Source organism: Micromys minutus, assembly GCF_963924665.1.
Source record: "Micromys minutus genome assembly, chromosome: 26".
In the NCBI taxonomy this organism is placed as follows: domain Eukaryota; kingdom Metazoa; phylum Chordata; class Mammalia; order Rodentia; family Muridae; genus Micromys; species Micromys minutus.
In genome coordinates this window covers 13,251,669-13,278,390 of record NC_137961.1, presented here as the reverse complement: position 1 = coordinate 13,278,390, position 26,722 = coordinate 13,251,669, and positions in this window count along the sequence as shown.

Genomic DNA, 26,722 nt, shown 5'->3' with positions numbered 1-26,722 from the left:
TTATTGGAAAAGTTAAGACCAAGGTTTATTTAGTTTTTTTTTAATACATATATACTCACATTTCTTTCAGAAATTTTATTATTCTAAATTGTTGTATTTAGCCTCATAATTTTCTTAGGTTAACCTTGTGGCATTGTGTCTTGTCCACATAAAGGTCTTTGTAAAACTGACCGTGTCACTAGTTTAAATATCAGATAATATATTCATTCATAAAATGATAAATTCCTAGAGGACATGAGTAAAAAGGCAGTGAAGAAGGAGTCTGATTACTCTTATAACTATTGAACTTTGAGGTATATATATTCATCTTAGTAAGAGATAGTGTAATCATGACCGTTAAATTTTCCACAATGTTACAAGAGATGTAAAAGACTACAGAGGGTCATTAGGGTTAGGAGGCATCTGTATGCATGGACAAGTAGCGTCTAGGCTGAAATGATGGATCTACTTAAATATTTTTGTGGAATTTCATGTTAAAGGATGACAATGGCACACTTAACTAATGTTTTGGTAAGTGATCTCTAAGATATAGGTAACTGGCATTTGGACAAATGCAACTGCTAAAAAACTTTTACCAAGTTAAGCAGAACCATAAAAATGGTAAAACAGAAGGAATATAGTGGTTTCCGGAAGCTGAGGCAGCTTCATGAAAATGCCACTCACAGCAGGCATTTGTGAGCACCAGCTAAAGACCTTACCAAGAATGAATACAGAAGCTACTCCAGGGCCAAGGGCTATGAACAATCCATTGCAATTCAAGAAATTAACCCAACAACCACTTTACAGTATAAACCCTAGAGGTATATTGATCCTGCTTAGATACAGGGATTCAAAAGCACACACTCTAAGTTCTGGGCCCTTTCTCTATATTCTTATATTTATAAGTGTGTTTAAATAAAGCTGTATGGTGTCAGGGGATGGTGGATTTGGGAAGAAATGATACCCTTTCATATTCACTGTTTTTTAAAGAAATTTTATTTTTACATTTAAAGATTTATCTAGACTCCAATACTTCTAGATTTTCTTAAGTCCTTGTATCCAAAATGCTTAAGAAACTTTTTATTCACCTACTCTTATCAAAGCTTTGTAAAAATGTCCATGTTTTCAACAGGTCATTGTATAGAAAGTCTTAAGTTTTCTACAAAGCGTATATGTATATGTATATTCTTGAAATCATTTGTAGATTAATAATATAATATATTAACTTATCATATAATTTATTATGTAAGTGTTATCTAATAATTATTGCATTGTTTAGGATAAATACAAGAAGACTAAATAAACATGCTCAAGTCACATAGAACTAGTGGGCATTCAATTGGTTGAATCTGCCTATGTGAGTCAATGGGTTGGAAGGTCATGATATTTAAAGAATTGCCATGAAGTTACAGTTGCATAAATTTTGAAGTTTCCAACATTTTCAATATTTTCTTCAATCTATCATCTACCCATTTATTCACCTGTCCACCTACCCTTTTTTCTTTTCTCTCTTGTTTCCACCCATTCATCCAAAAGCTTGTCCTGTTTCTTAAACAGAACATAAAAAAATGTTTAAATTATAGTTTATGAAATAATATTGATCACGATGCCATGCAAATAAACCAGTTAAGGTAAAGATATTTATTGTGTGTGTGTGTGTGTGTGTGTGTGTGTGTGTGAGAGAGAGAGAGAGAGAGAGAGAGAGAGAGAGAGAGAGAGAGAGAGAGAGAGAGAGAGAGAGAGAGAGACTTAAGTTTCTGGAAGGGTCCAGAAAGGAGAGAGAAAGTAGACTGAAGATGGCCAGGGTTATCTGCAAGAGATGGAAAACTAGGAAGGAATAGAAAACAGTGAGGATCATGAGAACAGCAGGGCCAGAGCATAGAGAGAACATAGCAAGACTGGCGACATGGGCAGGGTTGTGAGGACAGTGAGCACCTGGAGGGAGGTAAGCCTGTGAACTTGGGAAGGACACCAACATGCACCATATCACTAACTTCCAATTACTAGGCATTCTACTTTCTTGTTTCCAAATTTGGAAAACTGATTGTTGTTATAATTCAGATTTACAGTATCTTGAAAAGTTATATTCAGTTAAAAGTTCTATATTTAAAACATGTTTTTGATTTCTTAGTATCAAGTTCAAGTTATAGCCTAATTTAGCAAATAAAACATTGTTTATGTCTGGAGTAAACAAAAAAAAGCATTTAAATTCCCTCTCTCCGTCTTTCTTTTTCTCTCTCTTAAGGTGTGTGCATATGTGTGTGTGTATATATATATACACACACACATATATATATACATACATACATACACATATATGTGTGTATGTGCATGTATATATCTTTGTGAGTGTACACTCACATGCTTGGGCAAAGAGGATATAAAATGGATATTTGTAAATGAGATGATGTGAATGAGTGCACAGTTTTGAGGTCACCCAGCATCCTTCTCATTTCCACACAGGATGATTCAGTCTGCACTGGGTGCAATGCGGTACCAGGCATGCTTTAGTTAATAAAGACCTACATTTTTACATGGCTTCCTACTTCATCCTGTTTACTTTGCCAGGGAAAGCAATGCGTTGAATATTAAGATTTCTATCAAGGGTTTATGAAATCATGCACAAGTGTAGACTTCAAAAACTGGGTTGTTCACAAACTGGTAATAATGTCTCATACCTTATAAAGCTTTTGAAAACCCACACATCTTTCTGTACTTAAAAAATGTAAATGACTTTTTTGCCCATGGGGAGATTAATAAATTCACCAAGGTGAAAAAAAATGAATTCATCTTTTCCCAGTAAGAAAATTGCTCAAAGATTAATTTAGCCTGTTTAATTCAGCTCTCAAATGCTTCTTGGAACTCTAAAATATTTTTTTAAGCCTTCGTTGCACCTGGGGCATCAATTTGATTATTTTTACTCTTGATTTTAATGTGTCTACTTTCCTCTGTATCAAGCTATTTTCATTTTCATTCAGTTCATTTTTGCTCCTTTTTAAGTTCTTTAGGAGGTTGTTGCTACTCATATTTTGCTGTTGACTTTTCCTATGTTGTTTTGGGCCCACGCGATAGGGAGCTTGCTACCAACACCACCTTCTCCCCATCCCTTCCAAGTCTCGGATTTTCCCTTCCTTGTTCGTAAGCATACATCTTCAGGGCTCTCAGTTGTGTGCTGTATTTAGTCTTTCCCACTGCACTTTTGCAAGAAAGCTAACATCTAAGGGAAAGAGGCTCCCAACAAACCCTCAGCCACAACCCATGGGGTACCAAGCTTCTGTTGTATTTACTTAAAGGGAAAGTGACTCAGTCCTTCTGTATGTTTCTCTTGCTGTCAAGAAAAATACCTATGACTCTGCCATTCTTGTTTACTTCTAGTTTAAATTGCATGAGATTGTTTTGGGACTGCTAACAACACAATATCATATGCTGTGGCCTTTCTTTCCTTCCCTTGATATCACCCTAATTAGATTTTTTAAATGAAATGTGGTAGACTTTGTATATTATATTGAAATTCACTTGCTTTGTGGCTTTATTATGTATCTCACATATTCACATATACAGTGATGGGAAATTTTCATCTTGGATTAAACTAATCGGCATTTTAAAAACGGGTCTTTTTTCCTTTCCTACTTTGAGATGGTTTTTAGTAGAAATGTTCACCATGGTGTGTCTAACCCTAGGAAACAATCATTTCTCTACAATACCCCGTCTATGATCCTCACTACACTTGAGAAAAAAGATCAATACTCACAAGATGCTTAATTTTAGTGAATTGTTTACATTTTTGGATAAAAATGTATGGTAAGTTTGGAATGCTATAGCAGAGACCTCTATGTATCTTTCTACCAGGTTTCACTGAAGCTCTTACAAGTGTCCAACAGGATTATTATCCCCACATCTATGACCTTACTGTATTGTTATAAGACAGAGATTTTGCCAGTTAAGCTCCACCCACTGTCCATAACACCTTAGTGTCAGGTTGTCTGCTACTCTGCAGTTTATACGTGATTAATACCCAGGGGGAATGGATCAAGGGGAGAAAACATCCAGGGCTACAGAAGCAAAGAGGCAGAGGAGCTGATTCTTTGTTTCTAATGTGGCAACTGCAGGCCTCCTGCTTCTGTTTATTGGACACAGGTCCTGGTTTTCTTGCCTCTAACAGCAACAACAACAAAAGTTGAAAGATGATGAAAACGCCATGTAAAGACAGGGGAAGAGATGGGAGTGACAAGCTGTCTGCACTACAGAATTCGTGAGGTGCTATGACAGGGAGGAAATGTTTGCTGGCAACACAGCCTGACTTAGGCTTCTAGAGCAAAATTGAAATCAGATTTTAGGAAGGTACAGGCAGTGACGAGCAGAAAGGAATTCTGAAAGGCCAGTATTTTTGAATGGGGTGTGCAGATGTAAGCACAGTGGTCTGCCCTGTGTTTCAGGATGATATGTGTTCTTATGTTCTGGGTTAGGTAAAATTTAAAGGAGACAAAACCCCTAAAAGTGAGAATATGTTTGTTAAACCAACAACAGCACTTAACTAATAAGGGAGTATACATAGAATTAAAAAATCATAAAGGTTAGAAAGGTACTATTATTGACTGTTAAGGCAGCAAGTGTATGGCTACATTGTTTTCATGCCATCTTTAATGTTATATTCTGCATTCTGCAAAACTACTAACATATTCTAAATCAATGTTATTGTAAGATATTCAAATTTTAATGTCAAGGTTAAGATAATTCTGAAACTATTAAATAACTTAAGTACCACAGAGGAGCAAAGTCTATTCTAGATTTATTTTGTAAATTTTGAATTTTTAAATATCATTTATTTTTTGCTTTTTAGTACAGCTGAGAGTAATTGCTTTTGAAATATATAATACCACATTAGGTTCTCAGAGAAAAGAGCTTACAGGGCCTGTTCTATAATAATGTCTTATAATGTATATTAAGGCTAATGAAGCTTGGATAAAAATCCAAGTGCTTAGAAAACAAGCAACATCTTAAAGGACCCAGATACAGCATCACCTATCATGCATGAAATCAAAGGTTTGAGTGAGCAAGTGTCAAATAAATAAAACTAGTCTCTGACCTACATTTGTGAAGGTCCTTTCTATCCACAGCACAGGGTGAAAACATCACCTTTTCCCCTGAACTAGTGGTGGTTCCAGATCCTGGTGTGAAACATGCCAGAGTATTTTACCAGGACGAGGTTTGCTCTCCTGCACCTGCATTCCTGCACCTGCACTCCTGCTGGACATTGTATATGCTCATGCCAGGTGCTGAATAGGTATGTGATCAAATGAACAAGAGGATGAATCAATGGAGAATGCTTTCTCCACTCATTTTGAAAACTCAGTTCTTTCCTGTCTCTGCGAAGCTCTTTGCTCCTGGTTTTACATTAGACTGTGGTCTGCACGTTCTCTTTATTGTGGCTCTGGATAGGCATGGGTATCATGCCAGTGTGTGTTTGTATATTCTCACTCTCTTGTCTTTGCTTGGCATCTCTGGTAAATAGTTTTACTCGTTAAAAGCTTGCCCTTCTTTTCTTTTTGGTCTATATTTCAAAATTGAGGTGGATTTAGACGGAGTCATTGACAAGTAACTCCTGTTACTCTGGGGGTTCTGACAGTCTCTTCAGAGGTTTAGAGGTGCACATCCCTTCAACACATGCATATTTCAAGTTACTGTTCCATCCTGAAAAAGAAATCAGGTCATTTTTGGATCAAATAAATAGGTTTTCCCAAACTGACTCTCTTCTCTTTAATGCCCCTTGCATCTGCATCTGGAGCCTCCAAACTTATTATTTTTGTCTCTTTCTTGCTCTTTAGCCAAATCTGAAATTCTGTTTCTTTGGTATCCTCAAGCTAATCTACTTTTTCCTGGGTCTTGTTCAACCCTAAGAACTTTTTGCTTCCAACAGTAACTTGTTATTGTTGTAAGATCCTTACTGTCCCCAGGCACCTTCTCATTTTCTTCCCATTGTCCCTTTAGTGCCAGGAGGGTCTTTATAAAAGTAATGTGACCATGTCAAACACCCCTGCTCAATTTCTGTGATATCTTGATGTCATGAGACATGATGATGTCAAAGAGACATTTAACTCATCAGAACCCAAGATATTTGCAAACTTGTCAGTTCCTACCATCATCAACCCCTTTGCTGTGCAGTGCACACTCCTGATGTGTGCCTACCTAACATGTAGAACTCCCATGTCTCTAAACTTGGCTGTCTTCATATACCTTGCCACTTCTGTCTGAAATATGGAAGTTACCTATGAGATCCATTTTCTTCCCTCTTTCCAACTCCCCATGGTCTTTTCTGCTGCTGTTTAATTTCACTTTGGGGAAAATACCTCATTTTCCAGAAATCTATGATCTCTGCACAGTTGCCATTCATTCCTCTTACTCTTATGTTGTTCTAACAAGTACGACAGCGCCTGCTCCTGTGTGTGGTACGTTTTGTTTTGCCCAACTGTTTCCAGAGCCTGTCACAGTGTCTGGCAGAGAAGAAGTGAATCATTGCCTCCCAATGGATAAACTCCCAGTTGGAACTCTGGAATTTACACAGAGCTTAAATGTGAAGAGCAAACATATTTCTGATAGTGGACACTTCAGTTATGGCGTGCTGTAGTTTTCAAAGATCACCCAGATTTATACTGAAACTATAAAATTAAAAGCACACTATTAAAATGAAAAAAGTTAGGGCTTTATGTTTACTATCCTAAGTTCAGTGACTCATTTCATTGGGCATTGAGTTTTATGGTCATATGACGTTTAAACTAACCTGAATTGCTTGAGTTTCATGTTCAAACTCAAGCTTGCATCTCCTCATGTGAAGACTCCAGTTTGGCACTCAGCAGTGATAGCTTCTTCAAATGTCAGTTCTTGTAACTTTGGAACTGAGAACCAAAGTTTTATCAAAACATCTGAACAAAATTACTCGCCAGTGCTTTCTAGGGTTGTGAATCAAAGAATGCAAAACTGGAAAAAAAATGGAGTTCTGTGTTATATTATTTTGGGTAAGAATTAAATGTGTTTCTTATCTTGGGGAAATTTCCTAACCCTAAAAATATTCACAGGTCATCTGTCTGAAAATGTTAGCCCAGCTCTTCCATTCATTTCTGTTTCCCTCTACTTTTTCTTAGAAATGTTGACCCTGACACAGGGTCTCTAAAACATTCTCGTCTATTTGCGATTTCCTTTAAAAGAAAATGGATTTGAAATGACTTGGAGCCAATTTAGCATGAGAAAAATAGGAAACTCACTTAACCTCTTGCTGTCTCATTTCTTACTCGTTGGCAAGCTGATGGGAGAGTTTACACTCTGCTTAAGACACAATTCCATGGATATCATTTCAAGTTGGAAAGGGTACTGATTATACAATAGGAAGCATGAATGCGAAAGGCAACTTGATCTTTGGGATAAGTACTCATGATCTGGTGTGCCTCTCTGTCACACTTCAATGTGAAAGTTTTTTTTTTTTTTTTATAAGGCTTTTTATATTTGATCTTTTATGAAAACATATGCATAGTTTCTCTGTCATTTATGAAGCCTCCATTAGAATGATGTATAATTTACATGAAAAATTTGGACCATTTTAAATTTATCTCCTGTCAAGTTTTGACTTGGGCTTGTACTACTTTCTTCTTTTCCCGAAGAGAGCGTATAGCCCCCAAAGCCTTAAAAGAGAGGGTAGCTCCCTTTCTCTAAAGGTACTCCCTGTAATATGTGCTTTCAGAACATTCCTGAGGCAGCACTGCTAAATACAACAGACCACAAAAGATGTAGGAGAGACGGTCCTAAGGAAGAAAATCTGTACTACACTGCACTTCATATTATACTTCCTAGACTCAAGTTTCAATTAAAAAGTAGATACATGATCATTTTTGTATAAGATCACACATTTCCATCTGATTTTGTGATCCAATTTCTATGAAATCATGCATTTTATTTGGGGTACAAAGACCATTCTAATAATTTTAAATTGTAGAGGGTGATCTACCTACAGTCACCCAAAGATGGTAGAGAGTATCTATTTCTCCTGTCTCACTGCATTTCTCCAGCCTTATGACATCTGCTGCAGCATCTTTGCATGTCTGAATAACATGTCCACTTTTAACATTTGTTTGCTTATGTATCATATTTACAATGTTATCCAGTCTAGCTTGGATATCACCATGTAGCCCCTGTTCATTTTAGATTTGTGGGTCCTCTTATCTTTAAGTTCCTGGACTAGAGGCTTGCCTTACTGAACTTGATCCTTTTCCATTTTTCTCTTTTTATATAAATATCTATTAACATATCACTATGCACCTCTTGTTCATTGGCAACAAATGCTATGATACAAAACAGTGAGGGTGTTAGGAGAAAACATAATAAAGAGGAGCTTTGGACTTCCAGAATAATGCTATGAAGGGCTTGTAGGATTGTTTCCTGTGGAAACAAGAAACCATATTTTAAAAGGCACCAACATATATTGAATGACTTTGGAAATAGTATTAATTGTGTGAAAATGAAAAAATAGTCTATGAAATCAACATGAAAAGCAAAAACATGGAAGTTTCACCAAGATCACTCACCCTCTCCTTTCTAGCTTGAGAAATAGAAACTGCCTCAGACTTTCAAGGTCCAGAACACAGGTCTACCTCTCCCCACGACCCCTTGTTGTAGGTTTTTGTTCATCTTGATACTTATAATCTGGGCATATCAATGCTCTAGAATGCTTAGGAACAAAGTGAAGTCCCCATGGTTGTCTGGCTTCTACTTGCTTAAAATCAACTTCTTACCAGGTACAGGGTTTCAAGTACACCTGTGTCCCAATTATCATTACTCTTGATTTGAGACAGTGGGTGCTTACTTGAAGCAGAAACTAACAAGAACTTAAACTGGAACTCATCTCATTTCACCAAGAACTCAGCTCCTACAGCTTCAGTGCCACTCAAGAAAAGTCTAGGAAAAATCCTGGGCTCAGATCTTATATGGAATAAGATACAGGCTGAAAAAGAGCATCCATACCATTCCCTAACTTCATTTGCCACAGATAATGAAGATCCATCTTTACCATGTTGAATTTTTAGGAACAGTGGAGACTGGTGTTAGGAGACTTTGGGGGAAGAAGGCTACTCATTACATGAACTAAACTGTAATTTGATCAGAGTTCACGGGACTCTTCTCGAGGTCGGAAGAAATCCTAAACACTGAGCCTGACAACTATCTCTGTAAAGAGTCAGAATATTAATTGGATTGGTTTTGCAGGGGGAACTTTTGAAACAGCACAGTTACTAGCCTGCAATATTATGGAGCTCAATAGCTGTGTGTGGTCAAGGACAGAGGAGATAATGCGTTGCTAAAACACTGTTCTTGCAGAGGAACTTCAGTATGTCAAGTGCTGGGCTTCATCTGGACACAGCACCAAAAGTTTACAACAAAACAAGTGAAAATGGACAACTGAAGTAATTCATTCAGTCACTGTACAATCAATTGAACAAATAAAAATAACTAGTCTGCTTGTTTACAAGAAACAAATAGAGACTCCATCTTGTCGAAGTAGCCATTTTCTAACAAAAAAAAATACAGGCTATGTAAAGCAAATAGGAAAGTGTGATACCAGAGATAAAATCTGGTTGCAGAAACAGAGAGTAATCAGAGGTGAAATTTTAAAGGCCTAGAGAGAGCAACTACAAATACAGTTACTCCTCAAGACATGAAAATGTGTTTCTATGAACCAAATCTAAATAAGAAAATCTCATATTTCAAAAGCACAAATAGAACACAAGCTACTGAAAGACATAGGTTGGCCACACGGCATACTGGGTTCAGCATCTCCCTTGAAGTACTGGACAGGTATTACAAGTAATTACACCTGTCAGATAAGTCCTGGCAGTTCCTGCTACTTACTGTCTCCTCTCATCAAGCCCATGTTGCTAGCTCTGCTAAAGGTTAAAATACAGACACCAAGGGATAGCTTATCATGAATTGTCATGTTCAGAAGATCATGTGGTAGGCCAATGAAAGTTCAGGAAACCATGAGAAACATGGATAAAGAAGCAAAGTTTCTAGAGAGGTACAAGCTACTGAAGCGCCTGGGAAAGAAATAGGTGTGGATGGTTGTGTAAGTCTATAATGAAAAGCATGTGCTAGTAACAAAATACTCTACCCAAGATTCAGTAGAGTCTGAGGTCCATTTAAAAGCAACTCATGTTACTTTTTCAATGTTTTCCAACACAGAAGAGGACTTAGCTGTCCCTGACTTATTCAGTGACATCAGTCCAAACTCTCCATGAGGAAAGGTAACTATAACTACACACTTTGAGTAAAATTCTTTAAGTCATCAGCAAACCACATAAAAGACAAACTCTCTGACAGGTGGAAAGCAAGGTGCTTTACTAATTGAAAGTAATGTATCAACTAAAGGAAAACAAAGCCATTACAGCACTATCTCAACACAGAATTGACATTTGAAAATTTCTTTACTGTTCTATGACAAAACACCCAAAAACCAGGAGAAAGCACATGTACTTAATATTGAGCAGCTATACCAAATCCACAGTAAATACACTTGCTCAAAGAGTTGTTGATGTCCTCTATAACTGAGGATTAAAAAGGATTTTTATTCTTGTTCTAGCATTGTAATTGAGGTTCTGGTCAGGAAAAGAGGCAAGAAAACAAAATAAAAATTTTAAGGTAAAAGTTATTCTCAAAGAATAATATAAAACATTACTAGGACCAATGTGTTCAACAAGTTTCAAAAATACATTTTGTGTAAAAAATGTATTGTACTTCCATAAATTTATAGTGCACAAATTTAAAATTAACTGAAAAAATCTATTAATATTAGCACAAAAATAAAATACTTCAGAAAAACAAATGACAAAATCGCAAATATATGAATGTTATATTCTCAAGACCACAAAATATATGACAAATGTTAAAACAAATTAAGTGCCAAGAGAGACAGTACATATTTCTAATTCCAGAATTCAGGAGACTGCAGAGGGAGGATCACAAGCTTAAGACTGGACTAGGTAACATAAAAAGTTGGAGATTAGCTGTTATGTGGAAAGAACTAAGCTATTAAGCACTAAAGGACAAAAACAATTCAAGGAAATACAGAAAGCATAAATATACAAAAACAATCAAAGTAAGAACACATCTAGAGTTTAGAACAAAAAATCTAGTTAAATGGAAAAGTATAACATACTGACTTTATGGATTAAAATAATTTAATTTTGTTAATATACTCTCAGTATTATTTTTCCCTTTTATATTGGCTATTCTCTGTATTTACATTTCAAATGTTATCACATTTCCCTCCACTCCCATCTCCAGTCCCCTTGCTTTCATGAAGGTGCTCCCTCTCCCAACAACCCTCTCCACCTCAGTAATTTGGCATTCCCCTACACTGGGAAAATACACACTCACTGGATCAGATGCTTCTTCTCCTATTGAAGCCAGACAATGCTATCCTCTGCTAAATATGCAACTGGAGCCATGGGTCTCTTCATGTGTCCTCAGTGGTTGGTTAGTTCATGGGAGTTCTGGAGGGTTTGGTTGGTCGATAATTTTGATCTTCTTGTGGGGTTGAGCTTCTTGTGGGGTTGAGCTTCTTGTGGGGTTGCATACCCTTTCAGCTCCTTCAGTCCTTTCTCTAGCTCTTTAATTGGGGTCTCCATGTTCAGTCCAATGGGTAGCTACAAGTATTTGTATGACTCTGGGAGAGCCTCTGCGGAAGTATCCATATCTGGTTCCTGCCAGTAAGCACTTCTTGGCATTAGCAATAGTGCTTGGGTTTTATGGCTGCATATGGGGTGGATCCCCAGGTAAGGCAGTCTCTGAATAGTCTTTTCTTCAATCCTTGCTCCTCTATTTGTCCCTGTATTTCCTCCCATGAGTGTTTTGTTCTCCCTGCTAAGAGGGACTGAGACATCCACATTCTAGAATTCTTTCTTTTTTAGCTTCATAAGATCTGTGAATTGCTTCTTGGGAATTCAGAGCTTTTAGATCTAGTATCTGCTTATCAGTGAGTGCATTCCATGTGTCTTCTTTTGTGAATGTGTTACCTCATTCAGGGTGATAGCTTCTAGTTCTATCCATTTGTCTAGGAATTTCATAAAGTCATGGTTTCTAATAGCTAAGTGGTACTCCACTGTGTAAATGTTCCACAATTTTTGTATCTCTCTCTATTTGTGGACAGATATGTTAAATTTGGTTTTGTCATAGAATATCTTGGTTTCTCCATCTATGGTGATTGAGAGTTTTGCTGAACATAGTAACCTGGGCTGGCATTTGTGTTCTATTATGGTCTGTATGATATCTGTCCAGGATCTTCAAGATTTCATAATCTCTGTTGAGTTGAGAAATCTGTTATAATTCTTATGAATCTGCCTTTATATGTTACTTGTTCTTTCTCCCTTCCTGCTTTTAGTATTCTTTCTTTGTTTTGAACATTTGGTGTTTTGACTATTATGTGTTGGGAGAAATTTTTTTCTGGTTTGGTGTTGGGTAAGCTTCTTGTATGTTCATGGTCATCTCTTTTTTAAGTTAGGGAAGTTTACTTCTATGATTTGTTGAAGATACTTCCTGGGCCTTTTAGTTGGGAGTCTTAGCACTTTCCTACACTTAGTATTCTTAGGCTTGGTCTTTACATTGTGTCTTAACTATACTGGATATTTTGGGTTAGGAGCTTTTTGATTTTTGCATTTTCTCTGACTGATGTATCAATGTTTTCTATGGTATCATCTGCCCCTGAGATTCTCTTATCTATCTTTGTATTCTGTTGATGATGCTTGCATCTATGACTCCTGATCTCTTTCCTAAGTTTTCTATCTCCAGGGTTGTCTTCTTTTGATTTCTTTATTGTTTCTATTTCTGTTTTTAATTCCTTCACTATTTTTCTGTATCTCTTTCGGTGAAATTTGTGTTTCCTCTTTAAGGGATTCTACTTACTTATGTATATTTCTGATTATCCTGTAATTCTTTAAAGGAGTTATTTGTGTGCTTCTCAAGGACCTCCATCGTCATCATGAAGTATGATTTTAAGTCCAAATCTTGTTTTTCTGATGTGTTGGGATGTCTACTATTTGTTTTGGTGGAAGAACTGGGCTCCAATGTTGCCAGGTTGCGTTGGTTTCCATTGCTAAAGTTCTTGCCCTTGCCTCTTACAATCTTCTTATCTGTAATTATAGGTGATCTTGTTGTCTCTGATTGGGGCTTTTCTTACCAGTGGGTCTGTGGGCCTATGGACTCAGGAGGGAGATTGGTCCTGGGTGTTCAGCTTTCTGTGGGTAGGCTTTGTGTTCTGATGGCAGTGGACCAGCTGTGGGTCTGGCCTGTCTCTGTCTCCATGGGTTCCTACCACCAATATTCTTAAATACCATATGTAAACTCTATTAGTACTAGAATTTATTTCTTTGCAATAATAACTAAACATATATTCATATGCATTTTTAAATAATTTAGAGCTGGTAAAATATTTTGAAAACAAGAAACAAAGCATGAAAATAAAACATGTATTATTGCTTGGTAAATGATAAAAATACCTCACTCAGAAACCAATACTTCATCAGAAGCATAAAATCTTGGGTATAAATCTGTGCCCAGGCACAATGCCTGGATTCCCAGAACTATATATGTTTGAGGGGTATAGAGAAAAAAGATTTCTGTGGGATTGGGAATAGCCATACTTCAAGTTTAGTGGGAGATACTGTCTCATAGGAAGGAAGTGAAAAGAGGGATATCTGATGTCCTTTATTGGTCTCTGTATGAGTGCTTGGGCATGTTTATATGTACTTAAAAACATCCACTTACACCACCAAACCTACGCACATACAAGCACACATACACACAAACATACACACACAGAGAGATAGAGATAGAGATAGATAGATAGATAAGAGAGAGAGAGAGAGAGAGAGAGAGAGAGAGAGAGAGAGAGAGAGAGAGAGAGAGAGAGAGAGAGAGGTGTTGAGGAGCTAAAGTATTGTAATTTCAATTTTTATTTCAAACCAATGCTTACTTGAGGTTGTATATGTTCCTGGCATAAGGGCAGGTTATGGAATAGATCTAAAAGTCTAAAAATATAGCTTGGGTTTTACTTTATAAAGGATGTTATGTAACTCAATGGGGGAAAGAATAGTCTTTTCAACAAATAGAATTACAACATCTAAGTAACTGCAGAAAAAATAAGGACTTGAATCTCATCTACACAATATCTAAATTACAACAAAGGAATCAAAGACCTAGGTATACAGTTAAAGCCATTACTCTTAGAAAAAAACATGGGCATATTCATGTGATAATAAAATATTTCCCATAGAGCAAAAATGGAGCAACATCAACAAATATACATAATAGTACTTCATCAAAAGGCCATCCAGAGACTGCCCTCCTGGTGATCATCAAAAGTGACGGAGTTTGGTGGCTAGTGTTCTGTCCGTGTGGTATTTTCCTCTTCAGTGTTAGTTCATCTATTGCTGTTGTTCTTGGTCAGGTTTTGTTTAGGCAGGCATGTTGTTGCTACTTCATGGGTTGAGCTTCCCTGGTATTTCTAGGAGACAGGCTTTCACAGTAGACTTCTTCTTTTCTGGCCCTTAAAATCTTTTCCCCCTTCCACAGTGTTCTCTTTAGTGAAGGAGTTGTGTATAAAATATATCAGTTGTACCTTGGCAAATTGCTGTTTCTAACCATATGAAGAATTGAGTTGAAATTTTGATGAAGATTGCATTGAATCTGTAGATTGCCTTAGGCAAGATGGCCATTTTACTATGTGGCTCCTTTCAATCTAAGAGCATGGGAGATCTTTCCACCTTCTGAAGTCTTCTGGCATTTTCTTCTCAGAGATTTGAAGTTGTCATACAGATCTTTCATCTGCTTGATTAGGGTCACCTCAAGGTATTTTATACTCTTTGTGACTATTGTGAAGGGTGTCTATTCTCTGATTTCTTTCTCAGCCTGTTTGTCCTTTGAGTAGAGGAAGGCAGTAGAATTGTTTGAGTTAATTTTATATCCAGCCACTTTGCTGAAGGTGTTTATCTGCTGTAACAGTTCTCTGGTTGAATTTTTGGGGTCACATGTATACTATCATATCATCTGCAAATAGTGATATTTGACCTCTTCCTTTCCAATTTTTATCTCTTTGACCTCTTTTTGTGGTCTGATTCCTCTAGCCAGTACTTCCAGTACTATATTAAATAGGTTGAAGGATAGTGGACAGCCTTGTCTAGACTCTGATTGTAGTGGGATTGCTTCAAGTTTCTCATCATTTAGATTGATGTTGGCTACTGGTTTGCTCTATATTTCTTTTACTATGTTTAAGTATGAGCCTTGAATTTCTGATCTTTCCAAGACTTTAACATGAAGGTGTGTTGAATTTTGTCAAATGCTTTCTCTGCATCTAAAAAGATGATTATTTGTTTTGTTCTTTGGGTTTGTTTATATAGTGGGTGACATTGATGGATTTCTGTATATTGAACCATCCTTGTATCCTTGGAATGAAGCCTACTAGATGATCATTTTGATACATTTTTGGATTCGGTTTGCAAGAATTTTATTGAGTATTTTTTGCATCAGTGTTCATGAGGGAAATTGGTCTACAGTTCTGTTTCTTTGTAGGGTCTTTGTGTGGCTTAGGAATAAGTATAGTTATGGCTTTGAAGAATGAGTTTGGTAGTAACCCTTCTGTTTCTATTTTGTGGAATAGTTTGGAGAGTATTGGTATTAAATTGTCTTCTGTAAAGGTCAGATAAGAATTCGGCACTAAACTCATAGGTCCTGTGCTTTTTTTTTACCTGGAAGGTTTTGATGACTGCTTCTGCTTTTTAGGGATAAGGGGGCTGTTAAGACGGTTAATATGCTCTTGATTTAACTTCAGTACCTGGTATTTGTCTAGAAAATTATCCAAAAAATCTAGATGTTCCAGTTTTACTGAGTGTAGGCTTTTGTAGTAGGATCTGATGATTTCTTGAATTTCCTCAGTTTCTTTTGTTATGTCTCCTAATTCATTTCTGATTTTGTTAATTTGAATACTGTCTCTGTGCCCTATAGTTAGTCTGGCTAGGGATTTAAGAATTTTATTAATTTTCTCAAAGAACCAGCTCTTGGATTTGTTGATTCTTTATTGCTTCTAATTGATTGATTTCAGCTCTGAGTTTGATTATTTCTTGCTGTCTATCCCTCTTAGGTGTATCTGCTTTTTTTTTCCCCCTAGAGCTTTAAGGTTTTTGCTTTTTGTTTGTTTGTTTGTTTGTTTGGTTGGTTGGTTTTTTGTCATGCTGTGAATCTATTCTCTCTCCAGTTTCATTTTGGAGGTGCCCAGAGCTATGAGTTTTCCTCTTAGCACTACTTTGATTGTATCCCATAAGTTTGGGTATGTTTTGCCTTCAATTTAAGTCTAAATTTTGTTTTTCTGGTGACTTGGGATATCTACTGTTTGACTTGTGGAAGAACTGGGTTCTGATGTTGCCGGATTGTCTTCATTTCTGTTTCTTGGATTCTTGTGCTCACCTCTTATCATCTTGTTATTGGTGCTGCTAGGTAATCTTGTCTCTGAGTGGAGTTTGTCTCTCCTGTGGGTCTATGGGCTCCTGGTCTCCGGAAGAAGATTGCTCCCATGTGTTCCCACTCTGGGTTGGCTGTGAGTTCCAATGGTGGTGCCTGGTCCTGATGCAACTGGGCTGGCTTTTTCCTTGGGCCTGAAGTGTCTTTTCCCAGATAACACTGTTACCTGGGCCCTGAGAATTCCAGGAGGCCTCTCCAGGATAGTCAGTGGAGAGGAAAAGTAGGTTTAGGAGTGAGAGCTCTCCTGTCAATTTTTTTATTTTTGTTGTAGTCAAGATATCCAGGTAGTCTTTCTATATCAAATGTGATCCTTATTACTTTGGAATAAGTCCAAAGGCTTTTTTTTTCTTTCCTGTTAACACAAACCTAGAGCCTCCCTCTGAACACAGTATGATATTTGTTTGGCACTATGAAGTCATTAAAAAATATAAATTGATCCAATTTAGCAATCCCTTTTCCATTTAGGTCTGATTTATTTTGACCTCTCTCATGAGGATTTATAATACCATCTCAACCATAGAACTTGTAACCATCTTAATATTGATAACTTAAAATAAGAACAGCCACAATATCATCATCACCATCATCATCATCATCATCATCATCATCATCCTTTACAGAGACAGGGTTTCTGTGGGCAGCTTAGGCTGACCTGGATTTCCTCTGTAGATTGGGCCGGTATCAAACTCATAAGAAACTTATCTGTCCCTGCTTTTGTCTCTCAAATATTGAGATCAAAGGCCTGGATATATTTAATTATTATCCATATATTTTTGAAAACATTTATAAAAATTTTCATTTTTTTTATCCCTTATTTGGAGATTATTATCTCTGTGGATAAATATGCTTGCATTTCTTTTTCTCTTTATATAAATTTAAGATAGATATGCATTTACTTTTTAAATTATTAAGGATATTTTTACTTGTTATTAACCAAAACTACATAGTAACCTTCAGGAAAAAATGTGACATTTTAAACTTTAGACTGTCATTTGTAAGCGTTTGAAAATATCAGCAGAGAGTCCTACACTGACTTTATTATGATAAATCTAATAACTATAATGACAGTAGAATATTTAAACTGAAATGGAAATAAGTTTACATCAAGAAAGGAAAATTATTTGTATTATGAACTAATCTCAGTGTTTGATCTTTAGTTACTAATTCATAAGAGAGGTTTGATTTGTGTTCTTGGAGTTGCTAGATCATGATACTTAAATAAAAATGATCTTAGATGACTAATAGATTGTTTGTGCTAACAGGTTGTGGTATTTCAGAAATGCTCAGTATTCTACAGTTGTCTGTATGCTCCCTCTTTGTTTCAGAAATCAGTAAAACTTTTTCTTTAATTAAAAATGTTTACTCAAAATAAAGAAATAAAACTTAATGCAGAAGTAAATGGTGAAGAGGAATCTTAAGAACAGAATTAGGCTTTGTTTTCACTTTGTTGCATTGTCCTGTTTTGTGATTCATTATATTCTTTCTGGGACACTGGGGACCAGATATAGAACCTGATTGACAGAAGTTTTGATTGTTTTCAAGATCCAAATTCATGTCCCAGAATATTGTTTTCTTTTCTGCTCTCCACTGTTTTTTGTTGTTCTTTTTCTTTCTTTTTGTATTTCTTTGTAAAAATTTTGTTTTTAGCAGAATCTTGTGCTCAAATTCATAAACTCAATGGTATAACTATGATTGTTTTCCTTCTAAAATCAAGTATTTTTGGAACCTAAAACATATTTTTGCTTCTAACTTTATTTATTCAATTTTGTTATAGCTAAGGGTTCGTAAATTTTTACCATTTTTTCAAAGACATAACTGTTTGGTTGATTTTTTTGTAATTTTTATTTAGACATTGTTTTATTAATTTCTTTCCTAATATTTTTTATTTGTTGGCATCTATGTGATTAGAGATTGGCTTATTATTATTTTTCTACTATCTTGGAGTGGATCATTGGGTTACTTATCAGCTATCTCTCTAGCATTTTCAAAGTTTTTATACACACACATTCACACACACACACGCACACACACACATTTACTTTTGTGTGTGACTTTACCTACATGTGTGTGCCATGTGCCCGCGGAGACCAGAAGAGGCCACGCTGGCACTCGAATTACATGTGATTGTAATCATATGAGTGCTGAGAATCAAAACTAGGTCTTCTGGACGGGTAGTCAGTGCATTTAAGCATGAAGCCTCCTTTCCACCCTACCCTAGCTTCCTAATATGTACATTTATAGCTATAAACTTTCCTCATAGAATTCCCTGTCTTGTGCTCAAAGGCTCTGGTAGAATATGTTCTCCTTTTTATTTAAACCTAGGACTTAATTTTTTCTCTTTTTATTACCAATGACCTGCTGTTTATTGAAAAACATGTTATTGCGGGATGTGTTGTTGAATGTCTCTGAACCCAGCCCTTGGGGGACAATGTGTGGGAAGAGGGGCAGATCGCTTTCTGTTCAAGGTCAACCTTGTCTAAATAGATTAGCCTGTGTTCTGATACTGTTCACAGGTTTAACCAACAGCATTTGTGGCTTTCTCATCAGTCTGCAGAGTTTGAAGATGGCTTGAAATCTCCATGACTTAATTAATTAAAGTAGTCAATTGAATTTATTTTAATTGATTAAAAAGCCATGTTTAGGGACATTTTATGATAAGAAAGATTTTTTTTTTATAAACCCAGCTATTGATGTTGTTAAAGTGGCTATAATACATATCTGGATTCAGGATTCAGGAGAATCATAAAAAAAACTGAGCTGGATATTGTGTGGTTTCATGAGAGGAAATCCAGGGAAACAGGATGAAAACTTCTAAACAGTATTTCTCAATCTGAAGGAGGTGACACTTTTGGGCATCAAACAACCCTTTCACAGGGATAACATGAGATATCTTGCATATCAAATATTCCATTACAATTCATAAGAGTAGCAAAATTATAGTTATGAATAAGCAATAAAAATAATTTTATAGTTTGTGTGGGGGTCACCATAGCATGTGGAACTTCACTAATGGGTTCCAACATTAGTACGGTTGAGAGCCACTACTTTAATATAGTAGGATAATAGAAATAAAACTGAAATTTCTCACATAGTCCACCTAGGCTTGCTGGAGGAAGTAATAGGGAAGATAGAAATGTAAACAAAAATAAAATGGATTCATAGAGGTTGAGAAGTATGTGTTTGGTGACCTTAAATATTGATAGAATATTGAGATAATGATCTGTTCATCAAAAAAATAGGAGTTTTGGAGGTTTATAGAGAGTTCAGATCACTTTGTTTAGCTGCTTGTTATTGATATGACATAGGAACCATGCACTTTTTCTTCACTGTTTACTCTCTCAGTGTAAAGCATGGGACCCAGTAGTTACCGAACAGACAGGTGTTTGACTGAACACTAAGTAAGATGAAAGAAAGGACACTGGCTTAAGAAACAATATGAATGCAAATATTCTTATTTTCATTTAAAACTCTATCTTAAATTTCTAGTGGTGCACAAAGGTTTTTCTTCTTTATTTGTGTTTTTATTTTTCTACCCAGAAAAAGATATCTATTGAAAATTTTGATGGTATTTATTTTTAACCTTATATTGGAGTAGTAAATCAGTTATTATGAAAAAGGGCAACTTCTCAATATACAACAATATTAAGAGTTCTGACTGTGATATTGTGTCACATCAATGTCATCGCTGAAACTTCTTACTACATAAATTATAACTATGAAATAAGGAAAGCTGTCATAATGAGTGTTATGTTTAAAATATTGGCATAGTTAGATTTTGTGTAGCTCAAATTTTTATAAGCATGTGCATACATTTCATCTAAAATAATTTACAGAAGAATATGCCCTTTTCCACCTTCAATTTTCTGACTTAGATATTTAGTTCTATAAACCTGTCAATCATATCTGGAGCATAGATATTAAAATAGAGAATTTGAAAACATTATTGATGCTGCTATATTTGATAATAAAATATATGCAAGGAAAGTTATTTTAAGTACTCCTTTTTCTTTTCTCCTTTTAAACTTTAATATAGTAGATAGTCTTGATATGATTCACAAATAAGCATTTAAGAACTGCAAAATAGCAAAAAACTGAAAGTGGATCAATTGGAGGCTTTAGACATTGAGCAACTATGATAAATTCCCTGGCTTTTATTTTTGTCTTTCTGGGTTAGCTTTCTTGTTTTGATGAAAGAATACCCAGACAAAAGGAACTTAAGAATAACATTTTCATAGTTCCAGGGTACGGTATACTATGGCAGGGAAGGCATGGTAACAGGAGCTTAAGGCTTCATGTCACAGTCTATCTGTAGTCACAGAAAGTACTAGAAGGAAAGTCAAACCTAAGGAGGTTAACTACACTCATCTCACACAAAAAAGGAAGACAAACACGCACCACACACACACACACACACACACACACACACACACACACACACACACACAACCCTACCATCACCAATTACTACAAAATAACAGCAAGTAGAAGTCATTGGTCACTGCAATCTCTCAGTATTGATGGACTCAACTTCACAATAAAAGACACAGAATAGGAAATCGATGTTAAAACAAGATCCCTCCTCCTGCTGCATACAAAAAAAAAAAATACCTCAATATAAAGGACAGATATTTCCTCAGAATAAAAGTTTGTAAAAATTTTTTTCCAAGTAAATGGCCTTAAAAAGCGAGCTGGTGCAGCTATTCTAATATGTAAAATATCTACCCATATAACTTCAAACAAAAATTAATCAGAAAAAATGAGGAGGGACACTCCATACTCATCACAGGAAAAATTCATTACATGACATTTAAATTCTCAACATCCATGTTCTAAATGTAAGAGTAGCCACATTTGTAATATATATATATATATACATATATGTGTGTGTGTGTGTGTGTGTGTGTGTACATATATATGTGTGTGTGTGTGCATGTGTGTGTGTATGTATGTATGTATGTATGTATGTATATATATATATATATATAATAAGTAAACAAATACACATCACTAAAGCTTAAATCATACAGTGACCATCACACATTGATAGTGAGATTCTTCAATATCCCATTCCACCAATGGACAGTAGACCCAGATATAAACTAAATAGAAATATGATAGAGATTAGAAGATTCAAATTAGAAATTAAAAGTAGTAGACATAAGTGAGCACTCATAAATTGTACCAGGGATCTCCTAGAGCTGATAAACACCTTTAGTAAAGTAGTGAGATATAAAATTAACTCAAAATAAGAGAAATCAGTAGCCTTTTTACATATAAATATCAAAGGGGCTAAGAAAAGAAAAACAAAGACACTTAGTATCTTGCTGTAGGTACCTCTCTTGCATTGGAGTTTTCCTCCTAGGATTTTCTGTCAAGCATAAAAAGCCACCTACATAAACAAATATAACAGGAAACAACATTCACCTCTCTTTAATATCTTTCAATATTAATGAAGTGAACTTACTTATAAAAAGACATAAGCTAACAGACTGGATGTGCAAATAAGATCCACCATTTTGTTGCATGAAAGAAACACACTTCAATAACAAAGAGAGAAATTATCTCAGAGATAAAGGATGTAATAACATCTCCAAGCAAATGGGCTCAAGAAACAAGCTGGAGTTGCCATACTAACATCTAATAAAATAGGCTTTCAACTAGAAGTTATCAAGTGTAATAAGGAAGGACACTTCATATTCATCAAAGGAAAAAATCCATCAAGAGAATGTCTAAATTCTGAACATTTATGCCTTGAGTTCAAGGGCACCCACATTCAAAAAAAAAATGTTACTAAAGCTCAAAACACACACTAAACCTCACTCAATAGTGGAAGACTTCAACACCACACTTTCACCAATGGACAGGTCATTGAAACAGAAACTAAAGAGAAACACAGTGAAACTGATAGAGGTTATTAACCAAATCGATTGTAAAGATATTTACAGAATAATTCATCCTAACACAAAAGAATACACATTCTTCTCAGCATGTCATAGTACCTTTTCCAAAACTAAACATATAATTAATTGGTCAAAATGTAACCCTCAACCGATACAAGAAGATATAAATAATTCCATGCACCATGTCTTAGTCAGGGTTTCTATTCCTGCACAAAACATCCTGACCAGGAAGCAAGTTGGGAGGAAAAGGTTTATTCAGCTTACACTTCCACATTGCTGTTCATCACCAGAGGAAGCCAGGACTAGAACTCAAGCAAGTCAGGAAGCACGAGCTGATGGAGGGATGTTACTTACTGGCTTGCTTCCCCTGACGTGCTCAGCCTATTTTCTTAACCCAGGTCTACCAGCCCAGGGATGCGACCACCCACGATGGGCTGGACCCCCCCCCCCCCTTGATCACTAGTTGAGAAAATGCCTTACAGCTGGATCTCATGGAGGCATTTTTCTCAACTGAGGCTCCTTTCTCTGTGATTAACTCCAGCTCATGTGAAGTTGACACAAAACCAGCCAGTATACACCCTATCAGACCAGCATGGCCTGAGACTGGTCTTCAATAGCAGCAAAAAATACAGAAAGCCCACATACATGTAGAAACTGAACAACTTTCTACTCAATGATAACTTGTTCAAAGAAGAAACAAAGACTTCTTGAAATTTAATGAAAAATTTGACACATTATTCCCAAATTTATGGGCTATAATGAAACCAGTGCTCAGAGCAAAATTGAGAGCTCTAAGTGCCCTGGTAAAGAAACCAGAGAGATCTTACACTAGCAACTTAACAGCACACCTGCGAGCTCTAGAACAAAAAGAAGCAAATACTCCCAAGAGGGGCAGAAGGCACGAAATAGTCAAACTCAGGGCTGAAATCAGCCAAATAGAAGCAAAGAGAACAATAAAAGGCAAATAAGACAAAAAGTCCAAATAAAGCAAATTGAAACAAACAAAATCTCTAGGACAACCAAACAACATTGAGTTGGTGTTGGCCATCTGCTGCAGAATATGGTACCTATCCTAAAGTGTGTTTAATATTATTCAGTGAGACTCGGTGGAATAAAGCTATTTTTTTTTTGTAAGAAGGTGTCAATTATACATAGCTTTTTATTAGGGGTACAAGCTGTGTCCACATGCCCAACTAAGTGCTGGATTCCATCTGGTTTGAACCTGTCCAAGTTCATATGTGTATCAGTTTCTGTGAATCTACACAACTCAATCCTATTGTATTTGGAGGACACTATTTCCTTGGAGCCATCCATCCTCTCCAACTCCTGTAGTCTCTCTGTCATCTCTTCCTCATAGCTCTTAGAGAACATTCCAACGTCTCTTCCTCTTAGCACATGGCCCATCTATAGGATTCTTTGTTGGTTACCACCTACAGCAAAAAGGACCCTTTTTGATGATGGCTGAGTGAGACACTGATTTACTGGTATAGCAGAATGTCAGTAGGAGTCACTTATTGCTATGTTTCTTTAGCTAGCTACTCTCTGTTCTCTTGGTTGCTTTGTCTGGTATGGGGTCTATCTTATGCAATAAGCCTTAAATCCAATTAAAATAGGTTGGTTACTCCCACGGCATTTATGCCATTATTTCCTTAGCATATCTTGCAGGTAGGACAGGTTGAGATCACAGGGTTTATAGCTGTGTTAATCTTTAACATTTCTTCTCTGGTATTGCACAAAGTACATTCCAGAACCACGAACACATTGTCAGTAGGAGGAACGTGCCTAGATAAGTACTAGATAAACTTCCCATGTTCAAAAAAACACTATATGTGTGCCATCTTCAGCAACAGAGCCTTAACATTAGTCTATGGCAAGCAAAGTACCATGGGTATGTATTAATCCTAATAATAGATTAGTGGTCGTTTTGAATTTTTGTTTACAAAAGTGTTTTATTGCTTCCAAATCTTTGTGTTTCTACTAAAGAATAATGTTGTCTCTGACTATAAAGTCCTTTCAGACATTTTGAACATAATTGTGTCACAGTCCTATATCAGTTTAGCATTGTTCTCATGCCAAATGATTTTTTCCAGTCATGGACATGATATATTAGTTCCAATCTTCTCAAAGTTCCTTCATTAATATTAACTGACATTTATCATATACATTCTCTGCATGTTTTTGAAGATTTACCCATAAGCAATTCACTATTATGTATGACTAAAGAAACAGGGTTTAGTGTTTTATTTCATTTTAAGTTTCACTTGGTCATTGGTAACTTACAAAAACATAATGAATGTTTATAAAAACATCCTAATTTTGTACTTTAGGGTCTTTTTGATTCACATAGTAAAAAATATTAGTCATTTCTGCTGGTTTATTGGGATATGTTTTTATGTTGACAATAATGTTATCTACATGTAGGCAGCTTTATTTCACTTTGTCCTCAGATTTACATGCAAGTTTTAAATAGATTAACCAAAACAGCTTGATCTATAAAAAAAAATATTGATAAATTGGGCATCATCAAAATAAAGAAAGTTGATTTTGAAAGATCCTCTTATGTAGCTAAATACTTAGATCTTTTTTATGAGCAAAGCAAAAGCAACCAGAATGCAAAGCACCTAATTTCAGTGAAAACAGAGGCTCTCACAGACATTATAATGAATACATTCCACTTTTGGGTGAATCTCCAGGTGATTATGCTGCATGAACAAAGTCAAACCACTAAGCCATGTAGCTTTTATTTTCACTCACATACCATTTCTGAAGTGATGAAACAAGACAATTATGAACCAATGCTTTCCAGGGATTGGGGATGAAAATGGAGGAAACTGGACAAGAGGAGGGACTAGTCTCTGGAGTGCAAGTGGACAGCTGCCTAAGGTTGGGGAACAGTCTTATATTCTGACTTTGGTACTGACTGCACAGTCTACATACTACATGCAGATTCACACATATTAATGCAAGAAATTCTGCTTATTTAAGGGATGTACACAGACCTAAATAACCAAGGCCAACCTCTTCTTTCTGTGCCTCCTCAATATGTGCAGTTCATTACAACAGAAGTATAGGGGGTGAAAAGATGTATATCTACTACTTTTTGCAGTTATCACCAATTAACAAGTTAGAAATTGATACCAAGAAGCCCAAACAAAGGAAAGGAGAACACATGCTCCTGAACCCCTTAGCTTTTCACATGATTGACATAAATAAAAGCAACTGACTTTGGCTTTGACAACTTCAAGGTTTCCTACTTAAATAGTCCTTTATAGTGCCCAACTTGATGTTAAAACATACAGGTCATTTTTTTCAAATGCCATTTTGGTTGTTATTGACCATCCTTTTTAGATTAGGATCTGGCATATTTACCTACTTCTAGCTGCCATGTGGTTAAGCAACTTTTCCATGGACACAAGGCTTGGTAGTATGAAGACAGGAAAGAAACAAATGTCTATATGGGGCCCCCTTCCTCCAGGCCACATTGGCTTCCTCAAGCAGCAACCACTGTACAGAAAAGCTTACCTATCATCCCTGCAGCACATTTCCTTGGTTAGCCACAGAGCCCACACCTTTACTTTCTAGAGGTCAACTTCTCAAAAATAGCTAGCACGCTTGAATCTGACTAAGGAGGTTTATGGAGCAGAAGAAAAGGCCATGTGTGTACAATATGATTGGCAGTGTCATTACAGATAGCTGAGCAAAGAAGTACTTAGTGACACTTTTCTTCTGTGGGACTTAAAAAATGAAGCTGGAAAATTTTGAGCAATGCTTGCACTAATCCAGATAAAAATTAGGAAGTTAAATATTTGACTTTTAAGGATAAAAGAAAGAGGCAATAATCTATTAGGCACTTAATGTAGAGAATGGACAAAATACACATGAAATATAAAATACTGTTGGTCTTATGGGCCAAAATTAATTGTTACTTATATATTAAAAATGCAAAAATGTCTAGTATAAAACAGTTTTGATATTTTTGTTGATGAAATTGTAATTGAGGAATAGAAAAAAGTTCTAGTTTGAAAAACAATTTTACCCATGAAAACTTCTGTGTCAAAGAGCATTAACAATTGTTTCTGCATTTTCAGCAGATTTTAAATTGAGTGAAGCATTATTAGGTTGATAAATGCTGGCACCAATCTAAAATTTCTTTGCTGTCATTAAGATATTCTAATAAAGCTGTTCACATCTCAAAGCCTAAGTTGATCCAGGATGGACATTTATCCACCACTGAAATGTTCATTGACTCCAAATGAAATATACCTTGGCTCTGATGGACACTGGATAATAAAGTT